This window comes from Dermochelys coriacea, chromosome 5, assembly GCF_009764565.3.
Source record: "Dermochelys coriacea isolate rDerCor1 chromosome 5, rDerCor1.pri.v4, whole genome shotgun sequence".
Taxonomy (NCBI): domain Eukaryota; kingdom Metazoa; phylum Chordata; order Testudines; family Dermochelyidae; genus Dermochelys; species Dermochelys coriacea.
Genome location: NC_050072.1, coordinates 134,551,445 through 134,574,338, shown reverse-complemented (window position 1 = coordinate 134,574,338; position 22,894 = coordinate 134,551,445). Strand labels below are relative to the sequence as shown.

The 22,894-nt window shown below is 39.6% G+C and overlaps 1 protein-coding gene across 10 annotated transcripts in view; it reads right to left on the bottom strand.

The window, feature by feature from the left end:
• The window catches only part of ZNF462 (zinc finger protein 462), a 104,014-nt gene that overhangs the window by 76,796 nt on the left and 4,324 nt on the right, over positions 1 to 22,894 (bottom strand). The window contains exon 1 of one of the 10 annotated variants that reach the window (XM_038401246.2): positions 1,706 to 1,940. The exons of the other annotated variants lie outside the window; for them this stretch is intronic. The gene's annotated coding sequence lies outside the window, so the exon portion shown is untranslated. Of the gene's footprint in view, positions 1 to 1,705; positions 1,941 to 22,894 lie in introns of those variants that run through there. 10 annotated transcript variants of the gene reach the window in all.

Below are 22,894 nucleotides of genomic sequence, written 5' to 3'. Positions count from 1 at the left end.
CATCTCTCAGTCTTAGAAATTCCAATGATGTTTTAGTACTGACAGCATGAGACCTCCAGCATATATCACTCAAATTGAAATCCCCCATAATCATGCAGCTTTCTTCCCTACACATTATAGATAGGTGCGTACGGTCATCTTGTTCCCTAGTGTGATTTGGTGTTTGTAGCAGTCACCAACTAATACCTCATCTTGTGCTTCACCTGTTAAGACACTGATCCATAGGTATTCAAAATCATTTTCGTCTGAGTTATCAATGACTCAGAAATAAGTAATGTCATTTTTGACAGAGTGCAACTCCCCTTCCCCTTTTACCTACTCGATCTGTCTGAAATAATTTATAACTATTGATTTTAACATTCCACCAGGTTTTACTACTATCAACTAGATTGAATTTATGCTCTTAAAATGAGCAATTCTAATTCCCCTTATTTGTTACCCAGGTTCCTAGCACTGGTGTACACAGGGAATTAAATTATTTCTTCTCTTCGTGTCCTTTGGTTCCTTGATTAATTTGGTTTAACATCTCGATTCTATTCTAAATTAATGCTCATATGTTCCCTCTTCTTACCCTCCCCATCTGTTCTTAGTTTAACAAGTTTAGTTTTCCCTGAGGGTAAACTGAGAGTTGCCCCTAAGGGGAGATCTGTCTTCTTCTCTGAAGGTGCTCTCACCTCCTACCAGCAAGGCCTCCTAACTCCACAGGTATGTGAGGCAGCCATAGTAAGATGGCTCCTTGATTTCTTCTACTTCTTCCTCTGAACACGGTTAGTGCACTGGCCCCACTATGATCAGGACCAGATCAAAGCGAAAGTCGAAGCATCTTCTGCTTTTTCCTTTTAATTGTTTGACTTTACTTTTGCAAAGGAGCATGTTTTGAAAAGTAGCTGCTCCACTCAGACCTATCACCCAGTAACACAAAGGAAACAAGGGGGGAAGGAAAGCCAGACAGATAACACCAATGCAGTCAGTCTAGCAAGCAACTGTCACTGCTGTCTCTCAGTTCACTTGAAGAGGAGGAGCACTACAAATTGGTATCTGAAGGTACAGAAGTATTAAATTACTTCCTCTTTCCTTTTAAGGAACAAGAATCCCTTTGGGTTCTCATTGTCCTTTCCTCTGTACTTAGTAACTGACATAGCTTTGGTCAATCAAGATTTGTGTGTGTGCATGCTATATCTGGATCCTCAGAAAGGAAGCCTGGTATTTTATTTTTAAACTTTGGATCCAGTCACATAGTCCACATTGAAGGGTTTCATTCCTGAAGGTTAGACACTCTTCTGCTATCAGTTTTCAAAAAAAAAAAAAAAAAAAAAAAAAAAAAAGCCACAGCAAGCCACCAAGCAGAACAGGAGCAAAGTCCTCTCCTATTCATTGAAGCTTTTCCCCCTGTGCCTCACCCGTAAAACAAAGAGATCAGAGCAAGATAGTTTTGACTAATTCATGTATCACCCTCACCCCATTTCTCTATTTAATTAACTGCAGAATTTTGTGCAAGTCTTAGAATGTTGCATGTTATACTTTTAGAGATTTCTGCAGTGTGCATCTTAGAAACTTCAGTGGCGCTCTGCCGATTTATACCAGCTAAGGAACTGACCTTAAGTGACTAGATCCTTTATGGCACAATGGTGGTAGTGGTTGCTGGGGGGAGAGGTGTGTGAAAGGAGAGGCGCAAATGTGAAATAAAATAAAAAAAGTTTCTTACCTGACTGTATTTTTCTAGTATCCATCTCCACAGAGCCTGCAATGGGTCTTCAGGTCTTTGTAATCCAAACCTTGGTGCCATGCTCCTCCTGAAGAGCCTTGTCCCAGAGCTGACAATTTAACTAACTTTATCTCGTATCACACATCTAGACACCTGCAGTGCAAGATCACCGAATTTTTTTTTTAAGTTAGGTTTCTGTTTAGCACACAAACTCAGCTGAGCTATATCTGCAGACCTAAACAGTAGAAGACAGGAAAGTAAACATTCAGGTAAGAGACAAAGGTTTCCTCTTCTCAGTCACAACCAGATCTGGAAGTAGGATTTTCACAGAAGTGCTAAAAGCACAGCCAAGTGGAAGACAGAAAGTTTGTCCCCTACCTTTGATTTTAACTTTTCTTAATGAAAGACATTCACTGGTCAGGATATTACTCATGGCTTAGATTTGCTCATTCCAAAACAAAAACAAAAGACAGCTCAGGCTTTTGTCTTCCCCTTCTTTCCCCCTTTGAATTCTGACTCAGACAGCTAGACTTCTGCAGCGCTGCACTTTGGGTCCCAAAGATGAATTCCAAGGCTGAAATTACAATAGAAGCTCTATCAGCTGAAGAACCCCCACTCATTTACTCTTGCTGCAGAAGTAATGACTGTAAGAAAGGAGATAGACACATACAGCAAGGCCTCACTAGATGATTAAAAGATGTCTTACGGAATCAGGTTGATGCATCATTTTTCCATTGGCAGATTTGATTGAGCAACAGTTACAAAGAAACTGAAGATGTGAAGACAAAGCTGATACTAGTAGTCTTTGATTCATAACAATGAAGGACCGAAGACTGAAACTTTAGGCAACTGAATCTTAAATCCACTATGGAGATCATCCATGAGGCAACAAGGAATGACGGACAGACATTTGGAACATATTTAGGCTGAGATCTATATACAAACTGAACAAGTCCCTCAGGTCCGCTTGAAATGCACTCGTTACAGAAGGTTTCCGAGACTTTAATAGCCAATTTCCAGGAGCAACCATGTTGCTGAACTCTATTCTAGGCTAGTTTTTATGCCGCAGCCACCACAGAGATAACTGAAGCATCAGACTCTCCGGTTTCAGGCTGTAAAAATCAAATCTGCGAAAGTCCAGATAACTGAGTGGGTTCCTGGTGAAGAAGATTCGTGAAGAAACTAAGTTCCTGGTTTAGGGAGATGGCCATCTTTAGGATGGTCTATGAGGCCGCTATTGGGTGGCTAGGATTCTAGATGCTGCCCTGTCACGTTTTCAAGGTGATTAGGAGAAACGAGCAAAGCATACATGAATATCTGTCCCTGTGAAGGAGAAGGCATCTAGAATCATGGAAATGTAAGGTTGGAAGGGACCTCAAGAGGCTATCCCTACCCCCCACTCTGAGACAGGATTAAGTATACTTAGACCATCCTGACAGGTGTTTGTCTTACAGGGTTCTTAAAAACCTCCAACAGGGATTCCACGACCTCCCTAGATAACCCGTTCCAGTGCTTAGTCAGCCTTGATGTTTTGCTTGCCTCCAGTGTATGCTGCTCTGTAGGCAAGCACTGCCCTCTCCAGTGAGAGAGGATTCTGGTGGCTGTGTAATCCAGATCTGTCTCCTTTGTTCCTACTAAGCAGTGGACCTGTGCTCACTGCTATCCACTGTCAATTGATAAGGAATGCAGAGAGATTCCTGAGAATCTGCTGAATGAACCACTGTATCATCTAGTTTGACCCCCTGCAGCATAGGAACCAACTTGGTGGGTGCTCCAAAAACATTAGCAAATGCTTAGCATCCACCGACAGCCAAGCTCCCCTCCCTCCAGTGCCTCCTGCCCACTGTGGATCAGTGGTTCCACGGCGTGCAGGAGAGGAGCGGGAAACGGGGCACACTCAGGGAGGGGGGCGGAACTGGGCGGGAAGAGTCAGAGAGAGATGAGACAGGGTGGAGTCGAGCAAGGGGAAAGTTGGAAACTGGTGCCTGTGCCCTGCAGGACACAGGTCATAGAATTCAACCATCTATTCCTACATTGAGATGGAAGGACTCATACATGACGTAGAACTTATGTTAGAAAAAGACATGGCAACTTAAAAGAAAATCAAGATACTAAGTCTCAAAGTGATGAAGAATGTACCACACACACCCTTTAGACCTTGATTCCAGAAAAGCACTTAAGCATGTGCTAAAATGATTTCCTGAGCCAGTGCCTCGGTGAGCTATTCCAATGGTTAGTTATCCTCACTGTTAAAAATGTATGCCTTAATTCTAATTCAAAGTCTTCTAGCTTCCACTTCCAGCCATAGGATCTTGTTATGCCTATGTTTAGATTACACAGTGTTGACCCCCAAACTGAATATACTTTTTCAGTCATGATTTCACCAGTAGAGATAGTATCCTCTCCCACTGAATATTTTCCCTGTTCATACATCCAAAGATTATGTTTCAGAGTGGTAGCTGTGTTAGTTTGTATCAGCAAAAACAACGAGGAGTCCTTGTGGAACCTTAGAGACTAACAAATTTATTTGGGCATAAGCTTTTTGTGGGCTAGAACCCACTTCATCAGATGCATGGAGTGGAAAATACAGAAGCAGGTATAAATACATGAAAAGATGGGAGTTGCCTTACCAAGTGTGAGGTTAGTCTAACGAGACAATTCAATTAACAGCAGAATACCAAGGGAGGAAAAATAACTTTGGTAGTCCTTTTAGCCACAGCTTCACACTTAGCATTCATGTTTAGTTAGTTATCTACCTCTGCATTCTTTTCAGTGCCACTGCTTCCCAGGATACAGTGCCCCCCCTACTTGTAAGTATGGCCTATAGCAGATGTAGTCAACAGGACCGGGGCCAAATCCAGACCGCCAGATGCTTTTGAACAGACCCAAAATCTTTTTATTTACTTATCATCATAATTGTTTTTTTATTATTATTATTATTATTTTCTCTAGAGTCTGGACCTTGATTATACCTTGATAAAAATAATTGATACTCTTGGCCTAATTCATACACTAGGATAGTGGGGAAGGAAGCTCTATGGAGCTCTATGGAGGATGTAAAGAGGTAATGCAGAGTCATTTCTTGAATGAGTCATGGAATATTTACAAATCTTATTTCTATTACAGATATAGACTGAATGAAGATAGAATTGTTACAGGGACTAAGACAACCTAAAGAAGACAGCTGGGTCATCACTCGGAGGATGGTACTGGGATGATAGCTCCTATGTCTAGATACATTTCTCTTTTTAAAAAAATCTGAAGTACTGGCATGGAGGAGAGACAAAGAGAGAGAAATCTCTTTAAAAATTTTGTAAAGGTAACCCTTTTAGAATGCTTTTGTTTGAGGTGGCACTGGTCCAAAAGGAAAAAGGAGATACTTTATATTCTCCTTAGGATTAAAGGCCCTTAGGTCATCACACTCACATTATCTGGTTGATCTATTGAAAGGAAGTCAGTGCTTATTTCTGCCCTGCAAAGCCAGAAAGATGCTTCCTGGCTCCAGAAGAACAAAATGGCTAGTTAACTCAAGGTCTTATCTGTACTTTCGGTACAAGGAATTCATTCCCTCCCCTTTCCTTCCTCTAATGAAACAGCAAGAATAAGAAAGCAGGTGGTTCCACTTGGATAAATCTTTGAGTATGTCATCTGTGGAATTCACCCAACAACTTAGTCCCAATGAAAAGTGAAGAATATAAAGATGGTGCATGTGACAGACATTAGGCTCTTCTGATTTCCCCTCTCTCTCCTCAGGTTGGCCTTATGCTACATATTGTCTTATTGACCATAACTTTGCCATAGTCTTTCAAGGATACAAGGCAAAGCCCTCTCTGATTTATAGGCCTCTTATGCACCATTTGGCAATTCACATTGTGGATGCCTTCTTTCCTTTGACTGAGAGGATGAATCAGAGCTCAAAATGCCATTGTTCTTGTAAGTGGTTTTGTGCAACAGAGATATTTTATGGCTCTCCAGCTGTCTAGGCTATGCTGTTTATCTTTTTCATGAATACAATCTGGACAAAATGCAAGGAATGCAACAACTTCCTGGTATTTATGGAATATGGCATTTATTTTGGTATAAAAGCTATGTCTTATCTTGGTATGCCTTTTTCTGTGTGAAGGTACTGCATTATGATTCCATAGAAAAGAACCCCTAGTTCTGATATTCTTCTGTCTGGAGAGCTTCTATTTAAAAAAGTGCTACTTCAATTCTTAGGAAATACAACTCTTCATGCTGACTCAAAAAGATGGTGTTGTGAATGCTTTAAAAACTGATCAAGATCCAATGGGGTGGCTTCTATACTTGCTGAGGTGTCAATAGGAAGGTCACTAAGGTCTCTTGAAGATACAATTGACTGTGTCTGCACTTAGCACAAGACCAATATTTGTCTTTTCAGTGCTTTTGCCTCAAGGCTTAAGTCCTGGCTGTTTTGGAGAAAATTCCTGAGTTTGTGAGATTTGGGCTGAACTGGAAGAATTATTCTTGCCCCTACACCAGTATTTGAACTTTTGCCAAGTGGATGTGTTTATTTTCTTCTGCTGCCAGAGCCATGGTCTGGGGAAGTAGGCATCTTTGCTGGCTCCTGCTGGCATCTTTGAAAGAGCCGCACTTCGGCTGCTCTTCCAACAGGGGCAGATAGGGAGGCCACAGAGTCTGCAGCACATTCTGCTGGGAAATAAGTTCCAGAACTGGAGGGAGGTACTCAAGTACCCACTCAAGTGGAACCCTTCCAGTATTTGCTTGTGCCAATGGGTTGAGACCTTAGTGCAGGTTTTCAAGCAGGTGAAACAAGCAGGCAACATACTTAGATTCTTAGATCTAAGGCCTTGGAACTTTTCTTTGGTGCCTTTACCATGGTGACCTGGTGTAGGGTGGAGGACAGACCCTGCATCAGTGCCTCTGAAGCAGAGGGGCCTTGAGAAAGAGAAAAAGGATAAGATCCTCTGGGGAAATGCTCCTGCAGGTCCCCAAGGTCAGAGAAGCCTGGTTTAAAAGTCCAGTTTAGAAATTTAGGTAAAAAGTGTCTTTAATTTTTGTTTGAAGGATTCTTGCTCCCTGGTGCAAAGCTGGCAAGCTCTTTGGGAGGGACAGAGCTTAGTCCCAAGTACATGACTGACAAGTCTGATTCTGCCTCCTTGAGCCACAATGGTCTGTGGAGCTGGATCCAATGGAAAATGGTTCTCCCCACGGAAGAATAATCTTAAGCATCTCAAGTCTGAGAAGCCATGCTCAAAAACTTTTATAATGATAATGGCAACAATCCTTCCAGCTGAGGCAACACACAAAAGTCTAAACAACTCTAGGGCTTCCAGAGCTTATTACCTAGTCCTCTCTTTTTTCAGCAGAACCCCCTTGAGGCTGGGAGTCAATCATTGTGTCTTTGGAATGTGTAATGGCCCTGAATTCTATACACACACCCACATTAGCATTCATCTTTTAATTTTTGAACATAAACTACCTCATACTTCTAAAACTCAGCCAGGCCTTAAGCAAGGCCAACTCTGCTGAGACAACCAAAGTAGATATTCATAGTCACTCTTCTAATCAGCAATCTAAGGACTTGTTTACAGGGGAGAGAATTGACTTATGTGGTTATTCTGCAATAGCTACTTCCAAATAGCTGCCCATGTAGACACATATTCTGGAATAAAAGTAGGCTTGGAAGGGTTAGATTTTTATCTGTAAATGCCTGTAAAAGTCAAGTTCACCTTATACTGTACATACAAACTGATAAAAAAAAATATTTCCATTGATGATCACAGAAATTTACAGAGAGACAAAATAAGAAAAATGCTGCTTGAGAACTTAGGAGTTTGATTTAAGAATATTTACTTTGTATATTTTGACATGTGACATTGACAATTTGTGTTTTAATGGTTATAAAAGCTGTAGCTTTTTGAATCTCAGTGGCTACTGTCATTAAATTATTTTCTGATTTCCCCCCCCCACACACACACCATAATTTCCTGCAACTGTGAAAATTTAAAAATCAGTAAAAAAAAAAATGCTTAAAAATAAACAAACATCAATATTATCCATTGAAATTATACAAAATATAGAAACCCAAATTCTGCCATGCTTAAATAAAAATTACTTTATTTTGTGAGTGGAGCAATTATTCTGGAATAAGAATCACTTTTAGTCTGAAATATTGTGTCCACATGAGGGAGTTATTCCAGAATCGATAAATTATAGTGGAATACCTACATCAGTCAATTTTCCCCATGTAGGCAAGTCCTTAACCACTTCTCAGTAACATGTCATGATTAGTGGATTTCCTCACTCATAACACTTTCTGCCCAACCCTTCAAGACAGGAATAGTTCTTTCCACCAACTTCTCAAAATGCCAGTTAGATGTTGTACTAGACAAACATTAATACACAGAGACAAAAGGACATGTTCAATACTATTGGTCCATTGCCACAATTCCCCATGATGATACAGCTGAGTGTGTCAACAGAGAGAGGTTCCACAACTTCATAACTATTGCTTGCTTGCTCTCTCCCCCACTCCATTTCCTTACTCTCTATTTCCTCATTTAAAATGAGAGAGGGGAGAGGAGGATGGGAAATATCTTTTAGAAGGTCAACTCAACCTCCCTTCCTTGTTAACCATTCTGCACCTTAAAGACAATGGGTAAAGAAAAGTCAGATTGTTTCCTCCTGCATTTCCTCAGGAAGCAGACGTTTCAGACCTCTCAAGTCTTGCAGCAGTGGCATCTTCCTTTGTTTTGATCAAGTTGCACTAATAGCTATGTTGGTGCCAGTCTGCACAACAGAAGGTGACCAATACCATTAAAGCAAAGCAGCCCCCCACCTCCCGATGGCTTCCCATCAGAGATCAGCCTATTCTCCATTGCACAGCCACTATCCTATAACAATGCCATCCAATGCTATGGACTAGTAAAGAACAAAAGGAAATTGCATAAGGATCTCTTTTCCTCAGCCACTGCTAATATGAATAGTCACGGAGTGGGTGTGGTCAGCAGTTTAATTTTCCACACTACTGACACCAGAAAAGTAACTCACCATATCTACTGATACTCCTATGAGCTTTCAAAAAGCAACAAAGGGTGGTTGTAATTTCGATTTTCCCCTCCCCCAACATAATTCATGCTACACATGAAACAACTGCTGCCATGCACCTGCATCCTCATTATGGAAAGAGTCTTCTCTTCCACCAGAAAGCAAGATCTGTAGGTTCTTCAGAACCTCACTTGGTTGCAGACTAAAAATTCTGCTTGAAAACTGGACATTATCCACAATGGTTTCTTGTATATTTTCTTATCTTTAAATTATGTGCTCTAGTATAGCTTAACTCTCAGGTAAATGTCTTAACTCTCAGATTCTGGCTTCTAGCCAGACTTTAAACAAAACAACAACAACGGATTTAACTAATCTATGGTTTTCAATGAAAAAAAATATCCCACCACAGGAAAAATCACCTGCTTTTAACCAAATCTAATCTAATCTTTCCTTGCAACTATAAATTCAATCAGAGTGCTTCAGTCCCTAACTTTAGCCTCACACACATACACGAGAATTACTGATGCAAACCTTTTGTACAAAGGTGATTCTGAAAAAAATATGTATAAAACATTATAAATGGGCTTGATTAATACTCAACAGTTTGTAATAAGAATCAGTAAACAGTTCCTGGAGAATATATTGCCATTTTTAGTAACTATAGTATCCTCCAAAATATACTAGCAGTAACATGATTACTGTTTCACAAAGGCTTTGACTTTCCTGCTATTATCCCAGTCTTGCTTTAGCACATACTTTGTATTAGAATCCATTCCAGGAAGCATATGGCAATAGAACTAGGTCAACCATTAACCAAATAACAGGAAGCTGCTCTGCAGAGCACACCCTTCAAAAGCTTGCTTAATGAGCTAGCTCTTCAGAATGTGTCCTTCAGTAAGGTTGAAGCTAACAGTTCCAGTGGATTTCTTTAAAGCTGCAAGGTCACCCAAGTTTGAAAGCTTCTGGTCATGCCCAATTTAGAATAGTCAAACTCATTTTTAAGTGCAAAAGCATCCAGTTCAGAAACAGAGATGATGGACTCCCCCATATCTGAGCATTTTAGCCTGGCTCAGAGAACAGTAGAGAACAGGCTCCAACAGTTCCTGCAGTTTGTGGATAAACACCATCCATCCCTCATTACTCTATATTCCCACAATTTCATCTTTGAAAACATGCATCTCTCACTGTAGCCTAGAATACCCTGGGAAAGGTATGTTGCCATCTCTTCTTATTCTATACTTCTCCTTCATAGGCACACAAGTTATCTCCCAGATAATAAACCTCTGAATCATTGTCGCATTTGCAAAATATAAATTTTGTTCAGGGTTTGTGATCAGTGTTTTTAACTAAGTTCTTCACGGTTTGATTTTTTCAGTGATCTGTATCTATCTCAATGGCATGTTACAAAAGTTAGTGATCTGTCAAATATTGCATTTTCTGAAAATAGGGGGGAGGGAAGGAAGAGGAAACCACTGTCCAACATCACTGTTGGCATCTTCAACCTGTATTCTACCCAATACAATCCTACCAGCCAGTCACTTTCAGAATGCCTAGAGTTCAAGATTCTTATAAAACCATGAATGACACACTGATTCCAGTCTTCCAGTTTTGTGGTCCTGTTCTTCTATTTTATGTGTGCTATCCTACTAGAATACTGTGTGCCAAATTACATGCAACAAAGAGGCCAATAAAGAAAGGCTAGTTCTCAGAAACCTACAGTTATTATTACAAGTGCCAAGGAACAAAAATTCAGAAGTGACATGGGATGAGTTCAAATTCTGATTAATATGAGATAGCTATATATAAGCACTCAGCTCAGCTAGAGTAGGAGATGAGTTGAGGAGTCCAATCTCCTCATGGAAATAAAAAGATAATTTGCCAAGTTTCTATTTACTAGTATATAACCTGTATATAATTTTGTACATGGTAGTTACTAAAGCTTCTCAGATAAATGTTGAGATAATATGGCTGCTGAATTGCCATATACCACAAACCAGTATTATACTTTGAGAGCTTTAGATGAAGTCACTACCAAGCCATGTGAGTGTAATCAAAGCATAAAGTGGAACATATGAGGACATTAATGTTGGTCTTGTGATATCTTCAGAATAATGCATACTGACTCTTTTTATGCTAAGTTTCTTATTTTCTTTTGGGTAATATTTTTACCCAACTGCACAATGTCTTCTTTCTAAAGTCACTACATTACAAATCTTAACTCTGATCTCTCACACCACCACCACAGGCATTAGAAACCACAGGGAAGAGAGATCTCCCAGGAAGCTATGTTGTGGTTATGTACAGATCACAATTCCTTCAGGCAATCACACAGTCATTCATCAAGACATCCTTTGCCTAGTGTGACCTGTTTTGTGTATTTGTGCCAGAAACAAAAAAGGATATCTATTAAGAACCTTCACTTAGATAATTGCTTCATAAAACTATGCCATGAAGACTCACTATGATCTCCAAAATCCTTAAGAAGCTCTCTAGCATCCTACCTACTCAATACTTATAGGTCAGGCCCATTCCTCTGGTGTCACGTACTGTGGATTCCACTGGTCTTCCGGACAATGGTTGTAATTCCCAGTCATCAGCTAGAGCAAGTGATGATAACACAGAAAACAGCCAGTATGTGCGATCATATGTCCCTGCAGATTGCTTTATATCTTAAGCCAGAGCTCCTTGCTGAAACAGGCTAACTCAATGGAAGACTGCCAACTTTGCTATGGGTAAGATATTATTTTAGAAGTTATTTATAATCAGCCATTCTCACAGTGAATCACTTTTTTTGTTTAAAAAATGTCAAATACGATTTCTTTAGAGCATTTCTACAACACAAAGAAGTTGGAAGGAAAAAAATTCCAAGCAAAAATTTGGGAACAGCATGAAACATTATTTCTTATTTATGATGGGGAAAACACACCTGATTGTGAGTTCATCCAAAATGTGCTAGGAAGTTGTCAAATAATACTGAAAACACAAGACAACCAGCCAATGGAAAACAAAGCTTTGTAGAGTGAGAATTATACAAGAAGTGATGAAGGAACCATATCTTCTATTATTAAAGTAAGTTCTCTTGGCTCAGATATATCCTTGAACTGGCTAGTACAGAAATAACTACTGCAACCTGGGATTATTTTACATAACTTAGAAGAAGATCTGCATTGGGAAATGCCATTCCAGTTCCAGATAAATTGTTCAGTGTCATTTTTAGTTGAGCTTTAAAAACAACCACAAATATATACTGTAAGCACAAGTCCTAGACTTACAGTACTTCAACCAAAAATCTTCTGAATGGGGCCAGTGGAGTGAGCAGAAGGGTGAAGGGATGAAGTTATTAGAGCACAGAAAAAACAGTCTTCCTAGACAAATCTCATTTTATGTACATCTCCTCCTCCCATCCCCAAAATGCTACTAGAAAAACATACCTGTGGGTTGACTACTTCTGTCATCAGCTCTCAGGAACGTCTGAAGCTACTCATACCTCGCAGGGCTACCACAAAACAGCATCCAAGACAAGTATTCATTCAAGTTAGGCTGTAATAGTATCCTTCAAAATCCCACTGAACAGGCAACAGAAATTGAGAGGGCTCTGGTTATGAAATACAGCTCTGCCATGCCCATTACTGAGTAAGCTCTGGTATACTCCATGCTGTGACTACAGGAAGGTGTCTCCGTTTTAAAAAAAGAAAGAAAGACATTTCCTATTCAGCTGACAGAAGAATCCACAACACTGCAAGCCACTAGGTTTTTTCAGTCTGAGTCAACAGAATGCCTGGCAAGTTCATTTATGAAGTCTCCTCCTGCAGATTTATTCACTCCAGTGATTGTATTTGGCTTTTAAAATCTGGTAGCATGGTTAATTTACCTCTGGCTTTTACAAAAAGGGAAAAAGAAACCTTAAACTGTAGGACTTTCCTGTTAAGAGGGAAAGCAAAGACAATTGTGACTGTTTTCCATGGTTACTTAGCAATTACATAATTGCAAAGTCTATGCAGTATCACTTGCAATATTCTGTACCCTTCTTCACTTCACAGCTGCAGTACAATGTTCTCAAATGATTGCTGCTTTTGAACAAACTGTCTCTGCACTAAAGACAAAAGGATCTACAATGAAAGAAACTTCATCTGAAGCTCAAGACTCACATGACTAAACCCTTCTCATTCTCCAGATTTGTTCAACCCCCCCCCCCCCCTTTTTTTTACCCATCATACATGCTTTTGGAGTATACTTCAGTTGTTTTAAAAGACAGGTTCAAAAAGAGAAAGAAATGAAACCCTGCTGGGCTGAAGTTTTCAGATGACAAAGCACAAGGTAATCATTTAATACTGAAATGAAAGCAACATAGAAGGAGAAGATGCAGAGGGAAAAATCTATTTAGACTTCCTGCACTGGCATGAAATGGCTGCTTTCCTTCTTACTGCCAGCTCCAGTGCTTCATGTTGACATTACACATCCTGTACTGTAGATCCACCCCCATGCTGCTGCTTGCCCAACAGAATTATCTCCTGCGTCACAGCAGTGGTAACAGGACTGCTGGCTCTGCAGATCTGAAAGCACCATTTCAATGCTTAATACATGCAGCAACTGGACACATTACCAGATATTCTTGGTTGGTTTGTGCCACTCTCAGCAATACATTACTCAGCCTAACCTTCTGTTAACCAGATGGTCTGTTCTCCCCTTGGGATCAAACCATTAAACTTTATTTTATTAAATTCTATCAAAACGCAGGGACAGTTTACAGCAGAATGTCTGGTTCATCTCCAACAGGGTTGCTAAGATAAAAATAACTGGAAATACTGCTTCACACCAACAGGGAACAAGATCTTTTGGAGTAAATATTTAAATGATCTGCCAGATTAAGTACCAGAGCAGTACAACCACATGGATAGCAATTTATATTATGTACAGACACACACCTCTAATTAAAAAGGGCCTTGGTAGCATTTTCCCTGATCCATTTTCATTGACAACTACATTAGTATCTATTATAATCACTTTTATTTCAAAATCAGCTCTTTATAAAGTAACTTGTCAAAATCCCCAGCTTCCAGAAACACATTATATATAAGGGTGATATGAAGTATCTAAACACCATCTATTGAGCGCACACTCAACAGAGCAAAGGGAAAGTTCTTTTAAGCCTCATTCTTATATGAAATCATACCTCAGGGGTATGCAGGCACTAAATGAAATCCAACTTAAGTATTTATCAGACAAATGCCAAATTGCACCTCCCCCCCAATCAAAATGCAAAGTGCGGGAATGCAAAAAATGAGGTATGAATAGAAGTGAAAGAATTATGTATTGCATTAGCACTTGTTAGAGAGTGTAAGTGAACTCCATCAGTATCCCCGTCCACAAGCACAAATGAACAACTTATGTATTTAGGTGGTAGCTGTTGAAAATTAAGTGCATTTCGCATTTAAAATGTCATTTCCAAGTGCATCACAGCAAACCCCAAGAGTCAAACTCTGGAACTGAGGGTCTGGTCCACACATTTACTCACATGAGTAATCATACTGAAATTCAATCAAATCACTGGGACAGCTCACATGAATAAGGGCTACACACAAATAAGTTTTTGCAGGATAAGTCCTCATCTTCTGCTGTTTTCCATCATACTGTAGTAACCAGAACATGGAAAGGAAGCAAAGAGATCTGACCAATTAAAAAGCCATCTGGATATGAAGCATCCTCTGATTAAGGGGGCAAACCTGTGGGCTACAGAACTGCAAGCATTGCTGTCAACAGGCTACTTATTTCACCTGTAAAGAAGATTAGAAGTTCTCACTATATTTAGATGGTAAGTGTAAGAATATCAAGTGTAGCATTTTAGCTTCATCTACCTTTGAAATTTCCCAGATAGAAGAAAGTTAAATGTTCTCCATTTTTTATGTCCCAGTTAAGATACTACCTCATCATAATCATATGACTGACTCCATTGCCATGGCATACAAAACTTCAGTATACGGTAATGAACCCTCCAGAAAGTCATTCCACAATCTGAAACATCATCTACCCTTCAAACACACTAAAAATAGCATACTCACCCCTTGAGGTCGCAACAGCCCATCTGATATTACAGTACAGTATTAGCAAAACTAAGTAGACATGAACTCTTAAAATAAACATCTCCACAGAGAAGATCGGAACATGGGTAAGCAGACCCTACATTACTGTACATCACTGAAGCTACATGAATAAACCTATGGAGAGCCATTTAGCACTGGAAAACAGGGGAAGACAGCTAAGTATTTAAGTGGTGCAAGTAAAAAGCAGAAAAAGTTTCATGTTCATTTGCATATAAGATTTGGTTTGCTCATTTCAAGTCAATCAATGTACCACCTTGCCGCTGCAACTTCTGATTCAAGGCTTTAGGTTGGATTGCATTTTCTGGTTGTGAAACCATAATTAAAATATTAACAGTTTTAGTATGATTCCTTGTAACCTCCTGATAGCATAGCACATCGAAAGCCTTATATTTCTCCTTATTGAGAGCTATGGAGTACATTGGGGAAGGTGGAGTGGAAAGGAAGGTGTATGGTATACTAACACTTACGTTATTGCTCTGTAATCTGATACATTCATTTCAACAAATATTTGCAGGTGTACTTATTTATTCATGCAGTTGGGAGACCCAGATACATTGACTCATTCCTCCCTACAGTTTCAGCAAGTCATAAGATTCTGTCCTTGAATGAAACATCTCACAGATCTGACCTGATAATAGAGCCTCTGATGACAGAGTCCACATACTCCTGAGAAGCAACTTTTTCTTTATCTAATGGAAAGTGTCCAGTGAACTAATTGCTTAGCTGGTTAGCTATAACCTCCAAAGAGGCATGCTTCTTATTTTTCCTATCCTACAACCACTGGGCCAAGAGGCTAGAAGAGGCATCATATATGTTGATTCACTTAATGGCTGTAAGTGATATTTACCTCCAGGGGGCCTGATAAAGTCATAGTCTCTCTACATAAATACTATCATATACAATGCTGTTTCACACAATATGCTTCATCATAGACAAGGGAACTTGACCTCTATATGACCTGACAAAGCTGAAAGCCGATATCCTTTCTCCTCCATTCCCTCCCCCCAACACAAGATAAAAGGTCAATAGACCAAAAGGAATTGATACAAATAGACTTGATATTACATGAATTTAACTTTCAGATGCACTTCTGACCAGGAACTGAAGCACTTCCTTGCTTCATTGTAAGCTCTGGCCTTTGGAACTGTACTAAGAGGACAGCAACCATTTAGCAGTGAGGAGCTAATTAATTAGACTGAGAACTCTCTGGATACTCTTGTAATATTTAGCACTCGCTAATTTCCTTAAACTGAATGGAGGACTGTCCAAAATACCTGAACTGGACCTACTACACATGTGGGTTTCAGAACCTGCCAATAGTGATACCTCTATATCCTGCAGCCAGAGCAAATTACCAGAACAAAGACAAACAAGAGAAAAACTAAAATGCAAAGACGAGAACTTTCTGTTCACCAGAACAAGAGACAGTATCAGTATTTCTGCTTTTTTTCAATTCTCTGTCATTTTCCCCCCCTGCTTTTTGCAAAACAAAATAAATGCAGAGGAAAATACTGATTTTAGTAGAACAGCAGACTACTTACACATGCCCCTTTGTTGCTGCTCCCTTCCTGAGCTGCTCAGCCCTACCAAACCACTACCAAATAAAGAGTTACATAGACACAGTGTGTATATTTTTAGTCTCCTCTTCCAACAAACCCTAGCTAGTAATACTCATCTGAAAACAGACAATCAGTTAGCACAACTTAAGGTTCACTGGATGAGTACTTGAGTGGTAGCCCAGTGGTAATAAATGATAAATAATGAAACTTGTGGGCTCCCATAGCACCTTCCATTCCAGGGTCTCAGAGTGCTTAGCAAGCAATGGTCAGATTCTGCTCCTCCTGCACACAATGAATAGTTCCTTACTCTGAAGGGGATGCTAACTATTTCTATTTCAACATGAGTAAAAGTGGAAGAATCTGGCCCAGTAAGTTTAGCCTCTCAATATCCCTTCTGACATGGGGGATAGGTGTTATCCCTGTTTTTTAGAGTAATTAGGGACAAAATTTCCAGAAACAACCACTAATACTGGATTCCTCAGTTCCACCAGAGATCACTTCAACCCAATTTTCAGAAGCATTGAGCAACCACAACTCCAGCAGAAGCTGATGAGAGCTGTAAGTGTTCAGTACCTCTGAAGAAACCAGGCCCCAAAGGTCTCAAGTTAGGCACTCAACCAAAAAAAAAAAAAAGTTTGGCTACTTTTGAAATTTTGATCACAAACGATTTTGTCCAGCTTCACACAGGAAGTGTCTGGCAGAGCTGGGAACAAAAACTCATGTTTGATTTATAGCTCTGTGCCTTAACCAGCATTCCTCTGTATAATCTCAGGAGTTTATAAGAACATGAGAACAGGCATACAGGGTCAGACCAACGGTCTAGCCAGCCCAGTATCCTGTCTTCCGACAGTGGCCAGTGCCCAGATGCTTCAAAGGGATGAACAGAGGGCAATCACCAAGTGATTCATCCTCTCTCATCCAGATCCAGGACCTGTCAACACCCAGAACATGCAGCCACATCCCTGAACATCCTGGCTAATAGCCATTGATGGACCAATCCTCCATGAACTTATCTAGTTCTTTTTTGTACCCTGGTATAGTTTTGGCCTTCACAACATCACATGGCAGAGTTCCACAGGTTGACTGTGTGTTGTGTGAAGAAATACTTTCTTTTGTTTGTTTTAAACCTACTGGCTATTAATTCCATTAGCTGACCCCTGGGGTTCTTGTGTTATGTGACGAGATCAATAACACGTCCTTAGTCACTTTCTCCTGACCAGTCATGATTTCATAGACCTCTGTCCTATCCCCCCTTAGTCGTTTCCTTTCTGCCCTGAACAGTCCCAGTTTTTATAATCCCTCCTCGCATGGAAGCTGCTCCATACCCCTAATAAGTTTTGTTGCCTTTCTCTGTACTTTTTCCAATTCTAACATATCTTTTTTGAAATGGGGCAAACAGAACTGCACACAGTATTCAAGATATGGGCATAGCATGGATTTATATAGTGGCATTATGATATTTTCCATTACCTGTCCCTTTCCTAATAGTTCCTAACATTGTTAGCTTTTTTGACTGCTGCTCCACATTGGGCAGATGTTTTCTGAGAACGATCCACAATGACTCCAAAATCTCTTTCTGGAGTGTAACAGATCATTTAGATCCTATCACTTTGTATGTATAGTTGAGATTATGTTTTCCAATGTGCATTACTTTCCATATATCAACACTGAATTTCATCTGCCATTTTGTCACTCTATCACCCAGTTTAGTGAGATCCCTTTGTAACACTTTACAGTCAGCTTTGGATTTAACTGTATTGAGTAATTTTGTATCATCTGCAAGCTTTAACATGTCACTGTTTACCCCTTTTCCCGGGTCATTTATGAATATGTTGAATAGCAGTGGTTCCAGTACAGACCTTGGGGGACCCTGCTATTAACTGTCTCCACTGTGAAAACTGACCACTGACAAAGGAAACTCTTTGTTTCCTGTCTTTTAACCAGTTACTGATCCATGAGAGGACCTTCGCTCTTATCCCAAAACTGCATACTTTGCTTAAGAGCCTTTGGTGAGGAACCTTGTCAAAAGTTTTCTCAAAGTCCAAGTGTACTTTATCCACCCTTGTCCACCCTTTGTTGACTCCCCTCAAAGAACTCTAACAGATTAGTGAGGCATGATTTCCCTTTACAAAAGACTTGTTGACTCTTTCCCAACATATTATGTTCATCTATGTATCTGCTAATTCTGTTCTTCACTATAGTTTCAACCAGTTTCCCTGGCACTGAAGTTAGGTTTACTATAATTGCCAGGATCACCTCTGCAGCCTTTTTTAAAAATTGGTGTTACATTAGCTATCCTCCAGTCATCGGGTACAGAAGCTGATTTAAGCAATAAGTTACATACCACAGTTAGTAGTTCTTCAATTTCGTATTTGAGTTCCTTCAGAACTCTTGGGTGAATACCTGGTCCTCAGGATTTACTTCTGTTAATTTGTCAGTTTGTTCCAAAATCTCCTCTATTGACACTTTAATCTGGCACAGTTCTTCAGCAGTGAAGACTGATGCAAAGAATTCATGTAGCTTCTCCGCAATGGCCTTGTGTTCCATGAGTGCTCCTTTAGCACCTTGATCACCAGTGACCCCACTGATTATTTGATTCCTGTTTCTGATCTACTTTTTTAAAAAACACACATTGGAGTGTCCACTTCATATATTGGTTAGCAGAAACCTTCAGTAAATTAATCAACTTCACGAGTTATTCTAGAACTTTTGTTTATCCCAAATTAGAAAATGTGGAATTCTTGGAGCTGTCAATTTTAAATTAACAACAGGAGAAAGGAGGCAGAAAGGGAAAAAAAGTTTACTTTTCTTTTAGTTTCATCACCAGACAGCTAAACTCTGACATTCAGACTGCAGTGAGCCCTTTATTAATGATCCCTTTCCCAACTAAACACTAAATTAAAGTCTTCAACAGATAACTAACTTCCAAGTAGTTAAAAGGTAAATATACCACGCTCTGCATGTAAAATGGCACTGACCTCTTGACGTGACTCTCCAGACACATGAACCCTTGCATCTTAGCTATTTCGTTTACCTTTTTAAGGAATAATTCAAAAAATTTCATTTGAAACAAGAGTACAGGATTTTGTTTTCTCCCCCCCCCCCCCCCATATGCACACACTTCTATCTTAGCCAATAAGTAGAGACAGTTTGGCAATATGTGGAAGGGAAGTTTTTTATGGGCCTCCTACAACAAACCATCTTGGTTTGAATCCATTAGCATTGCAATCAATGTCCACTTTGTTGTATTCCAGCAGTTTGGGTCCATTTAATCTCCATCCAGAATGTTCAGGAAGGTAATTCATCCCATGACCAGTGATGTCATCCCAAAGCAACACAGTTTGACCCAAAAAGACACAAGGGATGGGGGAGAGAGAGTTTGCTCATTCAGCTGGTGCAGTGAAGCCCTTATTGTCCAGAAGATCATGGAAAGAGATACTCTCTCTATATATCAGAAAATTCCATTTTTAGTATGTTTCAGTAAAGTCTTCTCCCTCATTATCATGAGCACAGATTTCTCTTAGTCTCCCTATATCATTCTGCCTCTTAACATCTGCTCTGTTTTGTCTCACAAATCATTCTAATGCCTCTCTACCCCACACAATTGCTCTATTACCAGCAAGTTTCCACTACACATAATTATGGCATGCCTTAGCCTAGTTTTCAGTTGGCTACACAGCCCTGCCTATTTTTTACTTGTGCTGATGCTACTGTTTGCTTTTCCTGACACTCTAATCCTTGCATCCTTTGAAGGCCTTATTTCCTCTACCTTGACAGCAGCTGGGATTCTAATTTTCAGGTCCCTTCCAAAGCTTTTCATTAGCAATAGCAATGCAATGGTTTAAATATCCTATTTCTTAATCTTCAGGTCAGGGTCGCAGATGTGCTTGTAAGATGTCTTGCAAACATGCCATATTATGCTGCTACCCATTCCTTTTCTTAACAATTGGTAAATTATTAAACTGCATACATACAGCATTCATCGGAGAAGGGAAAAGGCAGACCCACGATGTATGGGGTGAAGGTTACTTGTTCCCCACACCCACAAGATCCTGGGAGAGTCCCATAGACTTCAGCACAAACCTAACAATTCAGTTTTATCTTCTTCCCAATTAAAAATATAAGCATCATCCATGGTGAAAACTGGATTCTTAAATTGACAGGCCTACTCCCTTGTGGTGACGCAGGTCAATCAAGTGCTTCTAGAGCTATTTGGCTTTCACTACATTAGCCTTGGAATGGTCATTACCCAGTTAAGTTTTCCATAAGTCCTTTCTAATCACTAATGACATTGTTGCTGTGACTACAGCTCTTTGTCCTGACTGCATCATCAAGCTTTTATTCTTAGAAGGAATGTATGTGACTCCCCATCTGGGAGCAATAGTTATGTGCCTCGCAATCTCTTGCCGGTATTCTCTTTTAGCAGAAAATAGTCCCAACAGCTTGGCTTCCTTGAAGGATCTTCCTAGCCCACCCTTTTCACAAAATACTACGCCTTTACAACACCAGCCTCACCCAGTTACATCATGAACCCCCTTCAGGGGCCAACTGTGCATGTTCATCTTCCATGGTTTCAACAACTGCATGCAGACTGTCCAAAAACATTGGGGTTTTCAGCACAAGGAGAAAAAGGGAGGTCAGAAGACACAGCTTTTTGTTGCTCTATACAGGATTGACATTCAATTAATTGAAAAAACAGAGCAGGTTATGTCTAGAGAATAATACCAAGTGGTCCTGACCTTCCACTGTGGGGGGGAAGTTCTTTCCAAATATAGCTTAAGAAAAGTTTCTTCAATTAGCAATTAGGCAAGAATGGTTTGAGAATATTGCAATAATAAGACAGTGCCCGAAGCTGAACAAAGCAATTCTACCAATGAAAGTATTCTTGCTGAAGATAGAAAACAGTAAAAATAAAAACCACAGATGAGCCTGGGTATTTCCAAGTACCTGGAAAATGAAGATACACTTTTGCCATATCTCAAAGCTTCTCTAATGCTGTGTCTGTACTGCAACATGTAGCTTCACAAAACTCTAAGACAACGATGGCAAAATGTTAAATCTTGTGGTCTTGTTCCCAAAGTTAAAAGGAAAAAAAAAGAAAAAATAACTTCATTTGACTTTTCCCCCCCAGTGTTTTCAACCTCCCAAAAATAAGCTGAGTAGACAAAAGAATGCTTCCAAAACACAAGGCATAAAGGAAGTCTGAATTCTTATTAATCAAGTCCCCTCATTTGGAAGTTTCTACTAAACCCTTTTCACTACAACCAACAAGATAATTATCATAAGTCAAGCTATCTCCCTTCCTCCCCCTTTTTCTTCTTTCAGCACTGGCATACAAACCATGCTATTTTAACTTCTTTCCTGTTCTCCCAGTTCTTCTGGAACATTTTATTTTCAACAGTCAACTCGTTTGGAGAACTGCCATGCTGAAGTTCAACCATTTACAATGTTAACTGTGTCTCTGCCAGCAACTGAAGACTTGCATCACACCACCTTCTTCAGACCCTCTTAGATTAAAGAATTTGTGTTCCTTGGTCTTAAACATTTTAGAACATTTAAGCAATCGTAACTCTTATCTCAGCCCTGTTTTTTCTTCAGAATTACTATTGCACATTGAAGAGTAAAGTGTGCCCCCCCCCCACACACACATTCTTTAGTTAACACTTTCAAGACTTGGTCTTCAAATCCCATGGGCTCATATTACATTTTACTATTATCTGAAAGATTTCCGTAAGAATCATTTCCTGTCATCAGCAGGATAGTTCAGTATACCACAGTGTTTGGAGAAACACTGATGTTTAGACTGATGGGAATGGATATCTTTTTGGAAGCCACCAACTGGAAGTTCAGAACAAATCTACTCCCTTTCATTTTTAATGAAAATTAAAGAATTCTGTCACTGGTAGAAGACTTGGAACAGTTTATAAAATGTATTCTTTCAGTCCAAGAGAGCCTACTGGAATCTTCCGAAAAAATATTGCTATAAGGCTTCCTCCATGGTGTAACAGAACTTTAGCGCAAAGTTCAGTAAAACAAACTAACTTAAAATGACACAAAAACTTGACATGCTCTGCAGACTTTTCTTCCCCACAACTAGTCCATCTCCCCAAATTACTCTTTGCAACATTTTAGCTCAACTAAGTGTTGTTATTCTTGGTTAGTATACAACTAGGGGTATATTTTTCTGCCCTGAGTTTGGTCAATTATAGATTTATAATAGGACAAAGCTGGTTAAGGAATATTACCTAGTTGTTTACCAGTTTTACAGATTACATCCTTCTTCCACAGTTTAAAAGCTACAAAGCAGTGTTCTTTAGCTTAATTTGGGAAATTACCTGCAACAACATGCATAGATAGTATTAGAGCAGAATAGAACAATCTTAATTCTTATAAATAAATTTGTTAGTCTCTAAGGTGCCACAAGTACTCCCTTTCTTTTTGCTTAATTCTTATTGTAAACCTACATGTGCTTATAGAAAATCAACACAGCCATCATGGGA